At 37.2% G+C, this 15,054-nt stretch overlaps 1 protein-coding gene across 2 annotated transcripts in view; it reads right to left on the bottom strand.

The window, feature by feature from the left end:
- LOC139137306 (D-glucuronyl C5-epimerase B-like) overlaps window positions 1-15,054 on the bottom strand; it is a 149,407-nt gene that overhangs the window by 64,541 nt on the left and 69,812 nt on the right. For both annotated transcript variants that reach the window (XM_070705325.1, XM_070705326.1), the window contains exon 2: window positions 10,545-10,647. The gene's annotated coding sequence lies outside the window, so the exon portion shown is untranslated. The remainder of the gene's footprint in view (window positions 1-10,544; window positions 10,648-15,054) is intronic.

The raw sequence follows: 15,054 nt of genomic DNA, 5'->3' as shown, positions 1-15,054 counted from the left end.
ACTGAACAGCTCATAATATGTTGATATCTCCATAACTTCAGAAACAATATTTCTTTTGTCAAGGTAGTATACGCCTCAAAAGTGAAAGACTTTAACTTTTGCTCAAACTTTTCTCAATGAAACTTTTAACCATTCTCTTACCAAAACAAGAAAAAAAATAAGGGGTCACACTGCAAAATTTGGCACTAGAGAGACAAATTAACCATGATTTCCTGTTATTTTGAATTCAAAACAGCTTGAGAATTAACACAACACTTTTGACTTGAAATTCCTGATATCTGTACATACTTATGAGCTTATACCTTTAGTCATTTGTACATTTAGTTACTGCTTTCTCAATCTCTGAATACATTTGAACATTGAATTCAATGCTTGCTTGATATTCATAATGACTATGAACAAATGAGTCCATGTACATGTACCTTTACATTTTGGGTGAAACAAATGACATTATAGAACTACTACATTATATTTTTTTTCCAGTTTCCGGAAAACTGACTTCTCCATCAGTTTATCATCCAGACATCATTTCACACTTTAATAACATATTCCATAAACATTATATTCTCATTTTTCATTTTAATTCAGTACATATGTCATACCCATAATTTCCTTGAATGATGACGATAAACTCCTTGATCCAGAGTAACACAGAGAAAACAGAAAGACCTGGCTTGAAAATCAGTGAACACAGCATACGTGTCGATCACAATAGCCTCCTGAAAAACTGTTTATAAATTCGACAGCACGCACTGCATCCACTATATTGGCTGCGTTCATCGCTCCAGAGAAGAAAATACCTCATTTGGAACAAACAGCACCTCAGAAGTGATGAGGGGTTGCCGTGACAACTGACAATTTAAGAGACTTTTCTTGCTATTGATGGCAATTTTCAGAATTTTCATTTCAGGTGAAACCCAACTCATCTTTGGTCTGCTGAATGGCACGGCACCATGGTATCCAGGGGCGATGGAATTTAATGGAGGTTGGAGTCAAAAAGACACACTTCACAGTGAACGACATCAACCAGAGTTTCTCATCTTGACACTATCTGAAATTATTTGCATTATGGTAATGCGCGCCTCAAAACTGAAAGTTTTTAACTTCTGCTCAGGATCGATCCGCTGGAGAAAACTCTGAACTATGCCATTTTTGTAATGCGGAATAAATGTCACAGATAGCCATGCAAATATTTTGTATAAGCGTATAAAATGTATTGACATTCACGATTCAAGATGGCTGCCATTCCCTGCGTTAGGGGGGAAATTAAATTTCTGATTTTCACAAACAGAAGACGACGACAACTTAATATATTCAACAGGTTTGAAAATGTGTCAGCACAAACTGTGCAGCCGATACTTGAAAATATGTGTTTGAAATACACTCTACTTAAATATACACTATGTATCTTTTGAAAATAACACTGGTTTCATGTGACTAACTTTTCATTGGGAACAGCAAAGAAGAATTTTATCAGAACATGCCGAAGAAGAAATACAAAGGTTATATGAGAAGTCCTGATGCTGATACCGAACACCTATCAAAAACTTTGATTTATTTGTTCAGCTAATGAACTATTTTGCATTATCAAAAATACCTTAAGGATGTCAACCTCTGTTCCCCTCACCGTAAATTCGATATCACTGAGAATGCAACCACTCCATGCACTGTTAATGAAGAATAATACACCCGAACATAGACCTCAAAAGAATCCAAAATCTGATTTGATTTCTGCCAGATGGTATCGAAGACACGCTGGACTTCCTTTCACAGCGGGAGGAAAGGCTAAGAAACGCACGAAGGATTCAGTCAGCGACAGCGAGCTGGGTGGTGGAAAAGCATTGTGATTGTATGAGTACATCGGTCTGGCATGAAACGGCATTCAGTGGAATACAGAATGAAAATCTCTGCAACTTATTTCTCATCCTTGGTCATGAAGTCATTGAACCGTACACAATGTGACATCTTGGCAAACTTATCAATTTAGTTAATATTATAATTTAATTGCTTCTGCCCTATAAAATTACACTGTAATTTGTATAATCCAAATAAGAGGCACATCATCATGCAAAATCACTATTATGATTTCATGTAAAAGGTAACAAATTATCTTGAAATGGTTTAAAAACAGTTTTCTTCTCTAGCCATGGTGATACTGGATAATTTGAGCAATAGTACAATTTGCGTAGAAGTTTTGTTGGCTGATGCAAGGAAACTTACGATACTACATACCTTGAAAGCTAAAAAAAGGTTTGCTCACGCTATGCTCATGAAAGGAAACATATCTGTTTTGCTCCAAAGTCGGGAATGATACCTAGGGTCACCATGAAAACGTTTTGAGGAGGGAGTGGACACAACAGTGAACAAGATTTAACAGTGCTTGGAATTCAAAATGGCCGCCATACAGTTATTATATGGAAAAATATAAAATATAAATTTTCAAGAAAACAAGGAAATTAAACTCACTTCTCTGCAAATAATTGGAAATCAATCCAGACGTGCTCTCAGCCAAAGAAAGAATTGTGGGATTTAGAGTGCTCAAAAAAATCTGTCCGATAACGTATTCTGCCGTAAAATCTATTCGATATCCATAATTTGACACGCTATGATTGCCGTGATAATTATTGATGAAACTGATTGATGATAGTTTTGAAAGTTGCTTCTAAGACACAATTTAGGGATTTACACTCAACTTAATACTTTGAGTGCTTTTGGATCTCAAGAAACTGCAGCATACATTAAGACATGTAATGCGGCTGAAGACGGGAAGTGACAGAAATATTAAAGAGCGCTTTTTCTCTGTTTAGAGTTACATTCTGTTAAGTTCCTCCTTCTCAAGCTGTTTCATCAGAATTTCTTAAAGTTTCATGACAATATGTTACAATTAGGCCCCATATTAAATCACTGTTATTTTAGTTTCATCATTATTGTGTGCAAAGTTGTGAAGCAGACAAATGTATTATGTTGAATAAATCTGCAGTTGAGCTTCAACATCCGAGTTATTCAACATGAGTAGACTGTGCCATGTACAGTCTACAGAGTTTCGATGATGCCAGTCAGTTCCATAGCTTCATATTTGCGTACAATATAAACATTTGTAATTAATTCTAAATGTCAGGTTTGATCTCCATGTTTACACTTATTAAGCATTTTATGGGTAATTAAAATTAGAACAGTGTGAGAATTAAGAGAGATAGTCACACATCATCAATAACCTAGGGAGTCACTGGCCTTCACAAGAACACAGCTAGAGGGCCCTACGAAAACCCATTTCATTCCCATCTGAAGATTGTGTAGGCCAATCTTCACGCTCACCAGAAGACGAATCTTGATAAGAAATTTATAGACAGTTTGTGACTATTTCTCTATCTGTCCCGTCCATGATAATTGCATATAGTATCTTGAAATTTTTGTCAGATTTTTCCGATATGACAATAAAGGAATCAAAATGCAAATGTCATGGTGATGAGCTGATCGCATTCGAATACCATCATTAAATTTTAACAAGATGGATCAAAACTCATGAATTTAAATTTTGATGTTTTCACTGGAGAATGCTGACTGACAGTCATCCCAGAAACATTTTCAACCTTTAGCCATCTGCTGTTTGTTCACTTGCTATTGTTACTTGACATTTTACGTTCTTTTTGAAAAGATCATGACATTTTGCAGTAAACTAGATAGTCTACAGCAACTCACTTCAGTACACACATTACATCTCATTTCACTGAAAGAAGAATGTTGAATGGCGATTGGAGAGATTTTACTGCTGTGCACATGAACCAATCCTCAAGAAGACGACACAAAAGCACACGGCAGGACGTTTTCTCTGACTTTTTGCTGAATTTGTTTAATCTTATGTTTGAAATCTTTATGCTGCCATTTGCATTGCTACTTGCTGTTCGCATTTGGTTGAAAATACAATATGACATGCGTGTGCTGGTAGTCTTTGCCATGCTGCCTTACCTTTTCCACCATCATAGTTCAGTCCACCTTGTACTTTCAATATGCAATCTGGGCTTATGCGATTAGGAAGAGGGTGGACAGGTTGACGACTATGAAGTATAAAAGAGCAAAGCATTTGGGAAAATTCTACAAAAAATGGATATTAACTGCTCAGGACAGACCTGAGCAATCTAAATTTGGATTCATTCAAATTAGGGTTTATATTTAATAAAGAGCTATTGAAATGAAATAAACCACAGGCAGTAATTAGATTGACATCAAGTACCCTTTGAAAAGTAATTTCCATGGATTATTACGACCAAAGTATAAATTAAACAGCATGAGTACAAACAGAGTGGGGAAATTTCATGTGAATTTATCTTTGAATAAAATCACAGAGAGAGTCTCTTTTTTATTACTTCCCGATTTTTCCATTTGTTTTCAGTGCAATAACAAAATATACATGAGCAACTCAACACATGCTACATAACAATTCTCAAGACTGGATGTTTATAGAGAGTGATTCAAGCAAAGTCCAAGGTTTCGCATCTCTTTTTATTAAGCACACATGATCACCAGGAAATCCTTCCATGCTTCTGTAAATCAATAGGAGGTTTACGTTTGGATTTACGTGTCCCAATGTAAATCCGATTCATTGATTTCAAGCTTCGTGTTCTGTGTGAGTTGTATCGAAATAGACATGAAGTTCTCGAGAATGGCAGTGTGTGTTTTAATGAGTTCAGTAAATGACCACGGCCTTCGACCTAACCCTTTGCTTGGCTACTCCGTGCACACACCTGATTGAGCAGGGCCATTTCATTCTCATAAAGGTGGTAATCGACTCGTAGTTACCTCTGATAAATGCACATTAATTGAACGCAGGGCCCGTAATTACAAAATCTCAGTCAACTGTAAATTGTAATAGAGATGCAGGAATGCTTTGTACTGTAGTTTATGCGGTGGCTTTTGTTTCTACGCTGTTCCCCTCTCCTGAGTTCAATTGCAAAATACTGAACTCAGCAGCAGATAGACAGCATAATGGAAGTTGTGAGTTCTGTACTACATGTAAGATTAGGGTGCATGTGTAGTACGAGAACAGACTAAGCATACATAATATGACACGCAGTGATACATGCAGTATGTTACGCTGAGCTGCTACACTGCTGACAACGAGTACTGCAGTATGGAAGTGAAATGCAGGCCTGTCACATCGAAAGATGGACTTTGAAAAATTCTTGTTTAACCCTTTCACCACCATGGTTTGTCCCTAATCCATTGTTTTCTATGGTAAAGTTGGACCTGTACACAGGGAACTGGGGGTGAAAGGGTTAAGTATCCTCGCACTGCATCTGCACAGTTGGGTATACGGCATTGGCATTGCAGTATCAGATCTGTGTGATAAACTTTGTGATCCTCTATGTGGTTTACCGTCATGTGCAAAGGATAGTACCAAGTGATGCACTGTTTTGTGAACGGTAATAGTGGTCGCTATTGTGAGATACGTGCATAGTGGTGTACTGTTATGAGCAGACAACAAAACTGCCTACTGTACTGAAAACAAAAGGGCACAACGGGCAATGTTAGAAAGAAAACAGTGGTGTACTGTTGTTGGTGTAGGATCTCTGAGTGGTTTCCAAAACCCCTAAAGTATTTTAAGAGAACCAAAACGCCAGAGAGATCCTGGACCATGGTATATTGTAGAGACGGTGGTTCTGTCACGCTGATAAGTGTAATGTGCTGTTGGTTGCGGATACAGAACATTCTGTGTACTGCTCTGCAGTGTACTGCTCTGAGCGTGACAGATGCTACATCAATTTTGAGCCATGGGTAGATGAGTATAATAAACTCATCTAACCGCGGCTCAGAATTGATGTGAGCAATGCACAGCACACTAACACATCAAGTTTTTACATACATGTACCGGTACATCCCTGATCCCAAGTTTCCAACAGGAGTGCATGCAGCGAGTGAATGCTATTAGATGCGATATACAATATGCTTGTGGAAGAATAAAACGCTACACAAACAAGTACTTTTCCTACTGCCGATTTCCAGTATTTAAAACATAGGGCCAAAGTCCCTGAAGCTACTATAGACATGGATACAAAATTAAGTATTTCCTGACTGTATGAAATTATCTCACTAAGGTCATCCTAGGGACATGTAAACCAAATATTAAAGCTGTTTGACCAGCGGTTTTGAAAAAACAAGCAACTCAAAACAGTTGACAGAGCTCTGCTGTGTTATGTAGAGAATAACCTTTTGTGACACATGTATTGATGAAGAAGGTGGATATCTTTGATAGCTCATTTCAGGATGGCCTGACCAAAAATGGAAAAAAATTCCGTAAAAATACAGATTTGCATATTTCATCAGACTATATTAGTCTATAATAGCAAATAAACGAGAGTTAATTACATTCTAATTAAAGTAAACAAGACTTGCTTAAATCAAGATTTACGTCATAATAAAACAGCATTTCTGTCAGGTTATAAAGAATCTTGAGCTGGCTATCTTTTATTTTCATCCTATTAACCAAGCACATTTTAACTTTCAAATTAACATTGTAAGTAAGTTCTGTTGAATGAGTTGAGACTGTACATACTCAGAGAAAGCACACTGAAGAGACAAATGTTTGTAACTTAAGAAGTTCAAGGTCATCAAAAGCATTATAAGGAATCATGTTACACTTTCATTGCACTGTTTACACAGATTGCATAATTGCTATAAATAGCACAAGGAATCTTACAGCCCAGCTTTACCATAAAAACCCTATCACTTTGACCACTCTATTTTTTTCCTCAAAAAGTAATCTTATTTTATCCTTACCAAGTCAACCATAAATGGAAATTAGAACTTTCTCTATCTCTATTTATTTGACCACCCTATCATGACAAACTATTATGAGCAATTTCTTTTAGATAACATAAATGGTGGTTCAGAATATATCAAAGTTGGGATTCAGGAAAGTTGCCTTTACGTGTTTTAATCCTCCAAGATGGTAAGCATTTCACTATGAACTGTCAAAAAAAGGTGAACTTTCTGATAATTCCACACTAAAATTATTTTGGCTTTGATGATTTCCTAATTAATTCAATTATTTAAAATCATATTAATTATTTTTTTCTGGGTGAATTGATAGGGTTTATACAGTACAAGAATTACATACAATGTAAGTCAAATTTTGACCAAAAATGACCAAAAAAATTCCTTAAAAATACACATTTGCATATTTCATCACAATTTGAACAAATCTAACTTGGGTTATCCCTAGGGACGTGTATACCAAATAACAAAGCTGTCTGACCAGCGGTTATGAAGAAGAAGATTTTTACCAAAAACACCTTTTTTGGCATTAATTTGCCTATTTTCAACAATATCAAAAAATTAAAAAAATAGTTTCTCAAATCATATTTTTCGTCTACACAACAAATATCAAATCAGTAAGTACTGCGGTTCTCAAGATATTTGAGTGGACGGATGCCTCACAAACGGACATACATACATACATACATACATACATACATACATACAGACTGACGACGGACGCATACCCATCCCAATAGCTTCTATAGACTATAGTCTATAGTAGCTAAAAAGTGCTTGACAATGAAATTTTTATGCAATTTCAGATGGTATGTAAAGAACAATAAGTTGATCTTCAATCTTTTTGTTGTAATCGATGTATACATCTGTTTCCGTATATATATGTGTCTGTCCACCAGTCTATCACCGTTCTTATCACTGTATTTCTCAGTTTGTCCGTCTGTCTCTCTCTCTCTAAAACATCTTCCTCATTCTGATATCTATGTTCTATAAGTTTTAATCCCTCTCCCTCTATCTCATTTCAAAAATTATTCTCGCTCTCTCTTTACCTTGCTAACTATGTTTTATTGGAAGGAAGTCTCTTTGCTTTTAAGCATCTATCCCTATCCACTATCTTAGAACTTGTCTTTCTCCATCTGTATCTGCCTCTCTTTGTGCTTTCCTAAAACATACATGTACTTATTGTCTTCCTTTGTCTGCCTCTCCCTTTGTCTCCATTGCCACAAAAACTCCCATCAATATCTACTTATCATTTACCTACATGTAACCCTATTAAACTCCAATGACCTGGGATCAATTCAATAAATTTTGGAAATGATGTCAGGTGCACATGGCTTCCTCTTTAATTCACTTCCAGTCTGGCATCCCAGTTTAAAAATCACACATTTCGGAATATCTGATTGCGCTTGGGATGGATTTCATCCGGACAGGGACCCCTGCTGTTCTGTGAAGGTGTTGACTCACATATGATTTATGGACCCCGGTTTATTGTCAGAAAATTGCAGCCTACTTGCGCGCGGTGCCCAGGGATGTAAACGGGGAAAAAAGATGTCTGCCCACCTCATTACCAGCGATTGAAGTTATACCGTCACTTTCAATTAGATTAATACCTCTGCTGGCTTTAATGGAGTGACAGCAATATACAGCTTTGCCGTACATGACTGCGGGATTTTGCAAAGACCCTGTGCTATTGTGCCACATACAAACACTGCGGTGCACAAATCTGTATCGTTTCCATCTAGATGGACTTCTTTCTACATTACGGGTAGATTTAACAGGTCATTAACTCAAAGCCGTCAGCTGCATTACGTCAGAAGCACACATGATATATGATCTACTTTGAGAAAATGAATTGTCATATTCGCAAAATATTATAAAGTGGAAGTCTTGACCGTAAGCGATTGAGACACAGACGCGGAGATGACATCAAGCACTGTACTGTCTTTGTGAGGCAAATCAGTCAATATTGTGATTATTGTGAAATACTACTCACGAAATTCATCAGAAAGAGATATATACACAGACCAACATTTGTTAAACAGTCAGTCTTTTGTAAAGTCTGTTGGTACACAGAACGCATTGACATACATGAGGGCCATACTCCAGAAGTCATCACGAAGCTGGTCCTGGCATTACTGTATTCACTGTGGTAACACTTGCGTTTTGAAGATGCGTATTCTAAATAAATCTATAATGCCTATACTTACTTTTTTACAGTTTGTTTACCTACTTGAGTTTTTTGTTATAACAGTTAACAGTCTGTATGTGGGGGATTTTCTTCATAACCTGGCCTAGTGTTGTTATATTGATTTCAGATTCAAAAATTGGTACATTTGGCACAGTGTTATGAGAGTAACGGATTTAAGGTAGAATGCACCTTGGTGACAGATATTCGGACTCTCAAACTTTTACAATATTCTTTTGGCCTACCACTTGTGGGGGCTCATTTCGAAGCTTATGGAGTAAACAAAGTTTTTACTGGTTTAGTTTTGTAAAATCCAGGATAACACAGGGGTGGCAGCCATTTTGAATTTCAAATATCGGTAAACGTCCAGAAGTGTCCGGTAATTTGTTTCTCTAGTGCCAAGATTTGCATGGTATTTATTCTTGATTTTGAAAGAGAAGCATTGAAAGTTTCCGTGTAGAAAGTTAGACAAAGTTTAAATCTTTCATTTCCGAGGCGTGGTATGGAATACAATTTAGAGAAATATTAAATAAAACCATTAACGTTGTAAAAACTTGAAAATTTCAGGCAGTCAAACAGCGTTCAAAAACATACACTGTTTTCATGATCACTACAAAAGTTCTAACTTTCACAGTAGCATCTACTCTACTGTGAGAACGTCAGTTGCTGGTAAGACTGTTAATTTGATATTTATGTATGGTGGAGTCATACACATTGCTTCACACTCAATTGACAAGTAAAAAAGGGTTTCCTATAGCAGTAGAGATGTCCTTACAAGCTTTCTACTCTGGAATTTACGTTGGTATGTTTTTTCAGTAAACTTAAAATAAAGTGAAAGGAAAAAAAAAATTTTTCTAACGTATATGCCTCCTGGAGAGACTGTTGCGAGCTATTTTTGATGTAAAATGAATTCTAAATCATTGCTGAAAACTAGAAATGTGTCCTGTTGGGATCAGATGGCATGAAGACACACTGGAGAGACACTGTATTTGGACAAAAGAACTGTGAATTTTTCCACCAAAATATTTATGGTTCGAACTTTGAGCTTTCAGGAATTTTAGAGTCCCTACAGACGCACAAAACCTGAGAAGCTGAACATGCATGTGTACTTACCGAAGTAGAGTGTTTGTGTAAACTCTTAAGACTTGCACAGTGTTTTGTTAAACACCTCAATAGGGACCGACTGCGTTCGTTTTCTCAGCAAACAACGCTGTACCGGTGTTGCCACTTAGCAGTGTGCTGACAGAGCCCAAACAAGTGATATTTGAAGGCTGAAAGCGATCCATTGCAACCCGGCCTCCGGATTATTCATACAACCGCATGAGAGGGGAAGTGATCCCCATGTTAATATCAACAACTATAATCGATACCTTAACTTTTGATCGCTAGAGTGATGACGGACACGTCTGACGGTGACTGGACACCCTTTACGCGCATACCGAAGCATGCCAATGTATGCACTGCACATTTTCTTTGTTTGATTTTGTGTCGTACGGGAAGAGAGACCAGGTTGTATACAATGGGTAGGCACTCAGCATACACGATAGGTGACCCACTCGGACACCTGTAGGTCTGGATATAAGCTTACCTTTGCCTGAACTAATGGAGAAATCACAAACTCAACGATAGTCACAGCAAGTCTTCAGTTTGGAGCATTATGCAGTTGACGATTCATTGACTACCAATCCAGCCTGCAGAGAAGAGGAACAAAGAATATCAATTACTTGGAGGTTGAGTTTCGGGATGTGGAGGAAAAGAGATCGTCACAGCGATGTGTGTGGGGTTGGAGAACCTCACTGTAGGGGTCTCTTTCTGAGTCACAGTTCCTGTTGTTTTTTCTGCTAAAACTGGTTATAATTACCGGTTTGCAAATTCAATACGTTTCCATGACGGCATCTCGATATCATCTATGAAAACCCAGAAGTAAAATCAAGCGAATAATTTCCGGGAAACAAAAAGTGTACTGTTTCTGTACATGAAAGTTTTCCCAACAAATTATACATCCTTGATGAAGTGATACCCAGATGGACCGGGGCACAGTAATCACAGCGCACAGGCTGACAAGCAACCCTGAAATATTGGTAGCAACAAAAAGTTTTCACAGGGTAGGGTTTTCTTATCAGCTTTAACTCTGAGCAAACTGACTAACTCTGCACAGCTTACAAATGGAACAAAGGACAAAATCACATTAAACAATCAATGCCTATAACCACTATTGCAAGACCCAGGGATTGAGGACTCTCACTTTACAGACAAGTGATGACTCTTTCTTACATTGTAAATATATTTTCCTCCCAGGACTTAATAATTTTCTTTCTTTGATTTTTAGACTTTGTTTTCTTTGATCATGATTCAAAAAAATCCTTCTAATACCATATATTATGTATTTGAACTAGTCCCATGGATGACAGGCCAGTAATGCTAACTTTTCATGATTTTATTATCATTTTTATTTTGTATATCAATTGCAAATTCTTTTTCTACTTCCCAAAGAATGTTGAAACACCCGCTATTTAGCTTGTTAACTTAGCGTCTGTTTGTGTTAAATGCACTGTTATTGTTTAAATTTGACTTCTAGTCTGGACCAGAAGTCACTTTTCAACAATAACTATGCAGTTTATACACGTACAGGCTGAGTTGACAAGCTGAACACAGTGTATATCAACATGCCTTGGGGAGTAAGAACAAGAATTTATGGTTGATATTCAAGACAAAAATGGTGAAAAAATTATCAAAAGTTAGAATTACTGGCCCTTTAAATACACCTGATAAATTCTTTATTTGATTTGGCACATTTGGATTTGTTTTGTTTTATTGTAACTGGAAAAAAATGACTGAATGTATTTATAATAGCCTCACGGATGACTGTTAATACAACAAGTTTCAGTAAACTGAGACATTGGTACATGTCGATACAGCATGAGTACCTGGTAGGTAGTGTGGATAACTGTCAAGGATAGACAGAAGAGTTTCCGGGATGATTCTTGTGTGACAGCTCTGATTTTAGTACTCTCTATGAATGGAGAGTGGGTAAGGCTGTGGAATACTGGGGCAAACCCTCACTGTGGAACTAATGTGTCTGTCCTAGGGTGTCTGTCACACTTTTAAAACTCCCTAGGAGAGTGTTGAACTGAAGTTAGCTAAACACAGGCCAAGTATTCTGAAGCTTTGATACAGCAAACTGTATGGCAACAAAATTGTTGGATAAAATAAATAATGTATAATCTTTGATATCAATTTCATTTTAAACCTTTTTCTTGGAATTTCAATTTAAATCATTGATCGATGAAAAAGACTGAATGCAAAATTTATTTCTGTAAAAAAGTGCATTTGAATAAATTCAAGCCAGAAAGTTTGGTATGAAATAGCCTAGAATTAGAACTATTCGTCCGCTTGCCTCCATACCTCCGGCCACGGGCCGGAGGTACAGAGGCAAGCGGACGAATAGAATTCTAGGCTAGGTATGAAATGGATGAAACGGTCTGACACGGAGGAATCACAAATGAAAAATATGAATCTAAGTAATGCATAAAATATCCCTTTTACACCACATAAATTATACATCTTTCTGACCTCTTTTCCATCTACTTCTCAGCTTTTCAAGAAAACCATGAAACTAATATTTATGTCAGAGTAAATCTCAAAATTATTTCATTCTTGACATCCTCTGACGTAAATGCAAACTGAGAGAGATATCCCGTCAAATTTCATTACTTGCCGAGGTCCTAAGAAATCGCACCCGAGGGATTTGAAATGTCTTGTTGAAATTCAAGAAATGTACAATGGTAAGTAAGCTGTCAAAATTGGACTTTTAATGGTCATTTAGTGACTTTATTAACAACTATCACATTGTTGGGGCTGTATGGAGATTTGCAGGTCATTACGCTGGTACATGTATTACCGCGGTGAATGAATGGCCAATAATTGCACACCTTGGCATGCAATGTACATTAACTAATTTAAGTTTTCAAAGCTACTTAGTGTGAATTGGACTTCACTTTAATGGCCCCTGTACAGTAAAAAAAAAACTTTGTAGCCATGGTGGAGCGTTAGATCCATGAAGATTTGCATAGGCCGGGTTGCTCTGGAGTAAAGTACAAGCAGCGTACTACAACACACCTCTGTCCATGTTTTCTGAAAGTCAATTACAAAACGCCGACTCTGATTGGCCGGGATGATATGCCATAGGGCTTCTACGGACTATTGGCATCATCTTGTAGGGAGCCATGTTTTCCATTGATTTTTCTATTAAACAGCAATGTCAATAATACAAGTCATATATTCAGCGCCTTAGGGGAGACTTATCTGGGAGCATGCACCATTGCTCTGAGGGCTTTTGGTTTTATGAACGCCATTTGTTAAATTTGTGAGCTCATCAAAACAATATAAACCAGCCTGAAAATAATTAAAATGAATGTGAATACATTGCCGAGGGAGGCGACTTTTCACGGGAGATTTTTACAACGGCACGATTTTCATCCCATTTTTATGAGCTGAACATGGTTTTGATCTCAGCAGACTACAGACATCATGATGGTTTTACACATATTGCTTTTTGGTAGCGTTGGTTAATCACATGGCAACAACTCTCATGTAAATAAGATTTACTGGCTTGAACACAATCATAGTTTAGAATTCTTGACAGAAAAGCTACAAAGTTGATAGATAAATGACGCTGATCGACATACACTAGGAACGTGTACATGAATCAGGTTGTACAAGTAAATGTCTGTTAAATCTCGGTGACTGCTTTTGGTACCTTCTTTATGCAGATAATGCTCGCTACCATTAAAGGCATGTGTTGCCACCAGATTGTCTCATCAGAAAATTTACCCACCAGATCACAATTTCAATGGAAAACAAAAGGCTATCACACCTCCATAATCCTCTTACAGACTAGAACAAAGGCGATCCCAGGGATTGCCAAACAGTGCTTTTAAATAGCTTTTGTCTTGAGCTAAAGGGTCAAACTACATGACACTGAAATGCATTGTGGGTAAAAAGTCAACTTCTCACCACAGCAAGAGTTTGAGATTGTGATCTCACAGATACTTTCAACACAAAATCGCTGGCACAGCAAAAAGTTCTGTATGTCAGTGAAGAAAGCTACACTCATTCATCTTTCATCATTTTAGGCATTTCTGATGTGAAATTCCTGTAACACTACAACTTTACTTTGACTTCTGTAATCCTATGTGTTTACTGGTAGAAATCCACCATACTGAAAATATGATCGACCACCAGAGACTTTAGTGACTCACTAATAGAGAGTAAAATCATATTTACAGTACCAAGAATTACAGCCGATTGGTTTTAAAACATTGTTTCCAAATCAGAATAAGAGAGGCTTTCTTCGGCAATGTGCTATGTGCAAGTTTCTTAATCATATTCATAACACCTGTCAAAGTCTAAAAGCCTCCACAGGGCAGAGACTATGACTGAAAAAAACACATAAAATTTGCTCCTCCCACTTCAATTACTTCTTGTGCTTCATGCAAAGTCCATCAGCATTGACATGCTTTTTTTGAAAATGACAAAAATCGAAAATATGAAATACCACCGACATAAAAAATGCAATCGTAAAAGATTAGAAGAACATGTGCCATCGTTGTAAATCTCTTTTATGGCAACAGCTTCACGTACATGTCTTTATGTAGCATCATGGGACTGCACAATAACGCTCCGACTTGGGAGAATACGAAAGTTGAATATGATAAAGCCTAGGTAATAGCATTCTTTTGCTTCCTTGATATTTCTGCATGTCTGCTCCAGACAAAATGAAGATGTACGCAGAAAGGAATGCAATTACACATAAAACAGCATACGACCAAATATCGAAATGGAAGCAGAGATAAAAAAAAACATCCTCATCAAAAAATGTGACAAACTGCACATGGGAAGCAAACCTTTACTGATTATGTTTTTCTCTTACTGCTACAAGTGGGCCGTCTTTGGGGTCAAGCCAGAAATAGCCTTTCACTCTTAATTTTACATTGAGTAAACCATTACCGTATTGCCCGGGGTAACGGTGGGGACATGGCACCCCTGAAAAATCTTTGGAAGTGATTAGATCGGAATTAAATTACACACGCCACCAA

This window comes from Ptychodera flava, chromosome 7, assembly GCF_041260155.1.
Source record: "Ptychodera flava strain L36383 chromosome 7, AS_Pfla_20210202, whole genome shotgun sequence".
Lineage (NCBI taxonomy): Eukaryota > Metazoa > Hemichordata > Enteropneusta > Ptychoderidae > Ptychodera > Ptychodera flava.
The sequence above is the reverse complement of the archived record's forward strand: the minus strand, read 5'-3'. Positions and strand labels throughout refer to the sequence as shown.